Genomic DNA, 5,000 nt, shown 5'->3' on the forward strand with positions numbered 1-5,000 from the left:
TACTTTTATCTCCATGTATATATAAGCACATGCACGTGCACACACAACTGCATACATGGACATACACAAGTGCACATGTATATGGACGTACATGTGAGCACATGTAAACCACTGTGCACACATCCATGCATATTCATAGGGTGCATAGATGCACATGTGCACGTGCACACATACTATTGTGGTTATATACAAGGAGTGAGAATATGTGGGTAGACAGACATGAAGAAGTGTTGGGGATTGGTGATTTGAATACATGTATATGTGCGTGTTTCTGTTTATGTATATATATGTGCAGATGTGGCTGTGTAGTAAGTAGCTTACTTACCAACCACATGGTTCAGGCTAAGTCCCACTGCATGGCACAGTGGGTAAGTGTCTTCTACTATAGCCTCAGGCTGATCAAAGCCTTGTGAGTGGATTTGGTAGATGGAAACTGAAAGAAGTTCATCGTAAATATATATGTGTGTGTGTGTGTGTGTGTATGCTTGTGTGACTGTGTTTGTTCCCCTACTATCGCTTGACAACTGATGCTGGTGTGTTTACACCCCCATAACTTTGTGGTTTGGCACAAGGCCCGAAATTTTGGGGGAAAGGAGGCAGTTTATTAGATCGACTCCAGTACGCTGTTGGTACTTAATTTATGAACCTTGAAAGGATGAAAGGCTAAGTCAACCTCAGCGGAATTTGAACTCAGAACATAGCGGCAGACGAAATACTGCTAAGCATTTCGCCTGGCATGCTAACGATTCAGCCAGCTCGCCACCACACTTACAAATATTAACATATACTATGTCATAAAAATAAACGATCAATAAAATCTGTTTAAATTACTAATGTCTGTATGGAAAAGATGTTACTATTCAATCAAGTTATTAATATTGAAAGATGTAAATATCGAATTAAATTGCTAACTTAATACAACCATTATTGTAGCAGAGAAAGGAAAAAAAGAACAGGAAGATAATGTGCTCAATACCAAAGCAAAACTATGAACGTTGCTAGATGAAAATTTCTTTAGCAACATAAGTCTAACATAGGGTGGCAAGATGGCAGGATCATTAGCATGCTGGGCAAAATGCTTAGTGGTATTCATCTGCCGTTATATTCTGAGTTCAAATTCTGCTGAGGTTGACTTTGTCTTTCATCCTTTTGGGGTCGATTAACTAAGTACCAGTTATGAACTGGGGTCGATGTAATCGACTTAAGTCAAGCAGTTATAAAGTGGTGAGCTGGCTGAATCACTAGCCAGCTGGACAAAATGCATAGTGGTATTTTGTCCATCCTTACATTCTGAGTTCAAATTCTGCTGAGGTTGAAATTACTTTTCATTCTTCCGATAATAATGATAATAGTAATAATAATGATAATGATAATTATAAAAGAATTTGGATTTGAACATGTGGGGAAAAAATAGCACAATCATAAAACAAAACATGTCCTAGAAATCAACCACATAAAGCTGGTGTGGCATATGAAAATTCAAATGGATAAGCAAATAGAGCATCCATGCCCAGATATTGTTTTCGTTATAGTAATAAACACAAAATTCTGTCTGTTTGGGGCCCCTACACCTCAGGGTACATTTGCTCAACAAAGACATATTATATCATTTTGGAATCAGGATGATCCTGGAATTGAAAATCTTCCTTTCATTTGGTTCTTGAACATCCAGCATTAGGATCTGATTTAAAAACATTAGGGCTGCTATTTCTAGCAGGTAAAGCCTGGCTGATTCACATAATCTTGGTTGGCATTTGTCAGATGATGTCAGAGATAAAGGTGGAGATAAATAACATTTGCTTTGTTAATTTTATGTTGAAATAAAAACTGTGGGACAAATTGGTTGGCAGTTGGAATTCAACTTGGGACTGGAACAATAGAATGATGGCATTACAGAAGTAATTCTCATCAGTCCTTCATCTCTGATCAAGCACCACTGGGACATATAGTCGTTATAGATGTATTATAGTCATGCTATTACCTCTCTTTAGTTTTAGACCACAGGCCCAATTGACCCCCTGCAGGAGCTAACCTGAAAGTCTGCAGAGAATGCAGCTTTTATGCTAGTACTCAATAAAGAGGAAAGAAAGTGTTGCTTAATTAATGTTGCTGCCTGTTGAATACAAGAGTGGTAGACAAAGAATGTGAGAAATTAGAGAAATACCAAGACCTAAAATATGAAATTCAGAGATTATGTAACTGCTGTAGGGTTAGCATCATCCTAGTTGTAATGGGAACCCTAGGAACAGGTGCAAGACGTTTGAATGTTGGTTGAATGTGTTGGGTATTGAGATGAATTTCCTGATATCATAGAAAGCCTGTTTGCCTAACATAGCAAGCACTGTAAGAAAGGTGATATATACCTAAGGTTGCAGGATGCAGCTCGATAACTAGAAATCCAATTACAGGTAGAACAACAATGAAATACTGAGTGAACAAAAGGAATAATGATGATGATGATGATGACGATGATGATAATGATGAGGAGGATGAGAATGTGGAAAAGGAGGAGGAGGAGGATAAGAAAATGATTGTGATTAAATAGGGTAATTATGAATTATATATATATACTAATATGTGTGCATTTGCTGTTCATATAATATACAAACATTAGGACATCTGTGGAGGCACGTGGCTAAGTGGTCAGGGTAAGATTGTGGTTTCAATTCCTGGACTGGGCAATGCATTGACTTCTTGACCAAAACACTTCCTTTCATGTTGCTTCATTTGGCAAAACTGAGTCTTCCTGAAATGGACTAATGTCCGGCTCAGGGGTGGGGGAATGTTGCCCCCCCCTTCCCCCAGTAATTAGGAAACTGGACTTATGAGTCTATATGACTCAGGAATTTTCATAATGACTTAAGTTTATAACTTCAAATCAACAGCATGCAAATGTGTGTATGTGTGTATGTGTGTACACATCTCTTTCATCCTTTACACCATCTTTTTTCTCAGCTCCCTAGAATTTTATTATAATGCTTCTCTGTACACCCCTCTTTATGAATTGCTACTTTTCACCTCCAATTCCCTAACCCACTTCCGTATTTCTTTACCGTTCCTCAAACGGAGATTCATAATTGATTTCACTGTCACTCATGTTCACCATTCTTTGCATTCACCTCTGTTCTCATCTCTACCATCTATCAATCTCCATTCATGTTCTTGTGATTCTACTTCACCAGCCATCCCCATTCTCTGTCCCTATTTTGTCATTATCCACATTCTTGAACCTTGAAGGTATGCTCTCTAACGCTTCATCCCAACTATCCTTTCTCCCTTTCCTGCTGAAATACCTATGCATCTCCTGTTGAGCCAGACACCTCTTTCTCTCCTGCCATCATACTTTAGCCTTTCAACATGTGGCTCAAAGCCACCTTCCTCAATACAGCACAGCCACTCTATCAAATGTTCTGGTTTTGTGAGTTACCTCACATAGATTCACATGCAAAATCCTCCTCCTTCCCCCTCTTCCTGCTTCTCATCGTCTTACTCCTCCTTCCCTTCTGCATTATCCCCCCTCCTCCTCCATCTCATCGTCATATTAATGTTTACTTTGCATAGTTGCAATGGTCACATGGAATTTGATATGCAGAATTTCTACAGCCACATGCCCTTCCTGTCATGTAACCAACCTTCATAAGTGAGTGAGTGTGTGCACATGTGTGTGTGTGTGCACATGCACACGTGTATACATATATATATATATATTAGAAGAGAGCATGAAGTAAAACATGTGGTATCACACCAGAGTATATAACTTATAATTCAAACATAATTGCAGGATTGTTAGAATAATAAGATATTAAGAAAGGATATATAAAGTCTTTTATAGCTGTTTCTTGAATAGCTGAGCTTGAGGAGCCTATGTCATTGAGCAAAGATTTTCGTGTAACCCAACTATTCTATCTTCAGAGGAAGAATTAAGAACTCTCTCATTCACACACACACAGACACACACTGTGTTTTTTTAGATGTATGTGAACATGTATCAATGTGTATATTGAAGTGTGCATGTTGGTCTTAAATAGAATCTTTGGGATTGTAAGGAAAGAAAAGAAAATCTACATTTTACAGAAAATTATGTCAGGAGATTTTTGACTGGAATTTTTTTATTTATGAAATGAGGAGTTACTAACCATCTACTCAACCATAATTCCCTGTCATACATACCTGAAATATTCTAAACTCATAAATCATTATTATTATCATTATAATCAAATATCATCTGCCTACAGCATCTGCTTTTCCTTGCTGTTGACAGGAGCTGAAACAAACTACTGTTGGGATTGCTTTTTTTTTTTTTTTTTTTTTTTTCTCTAGCATTTTCTACCTATTCTCAGTTTTCTGATTAGATTTTTACACAGCACTTTCTATCTACAAGTTTATTTACCAATTCCAATCTGGATTAAATTCAATTAATAACTCATATCACGTCTTCTTACTATTTACATAATTTGTTTGCGTCAGATTTGAAATCTATGCAGTTTTATCACTTGTATGCAATGTCCATTTCATCAGCCTCGCTACACTCAATCTGGAGAGACTTACATCACACATACCTCAAGTCATACTAAGTTTATTCCTATCTACCTTGTCTTATTTTTCAACCTTTCACAGTAAACCAGCAGAGAAGCAGCTGCTTGACTTACTACTAATAACTCTTAAATCTACTTCAAATTATGCTCTTGCCCTGCCTTAGGACCTAACAACTGTTACCTGAATTTCTTTTTATCTCATCATTCCTCTCTTACAAATACTTTTCTCTGCGCTGATTAAGTTAATCAGGTATTAACCTTTAACATGGTTCCGGGTTCAGCCCCACTGTGTGGAACCTTGGGCAAGTGTCTTCAACTATAACCCCAGGCTGACCAAAGCCTTGTGAGTGGATTTGGTAGACAGAAAATAGCCTGTTGTTTATATATATATATATTATATATATATATATATATATATATATATACAACAGGCTTTTTTCAGTTTCATCCAGTTGCCATGATAGA

Source organism: Octopus sinensis, linkage group LG6 (genome assembly GCF_006345805.1).
Source record: "Octopus sinensis linkage group LG6, ASM634580v1, whole genome shotgun sequence".
NCBI lineage: Eukaryota > Metazoa > Mollusca > Cephalopoda > Octopoda > Octopodidae > Octopus > Octopus sinensis.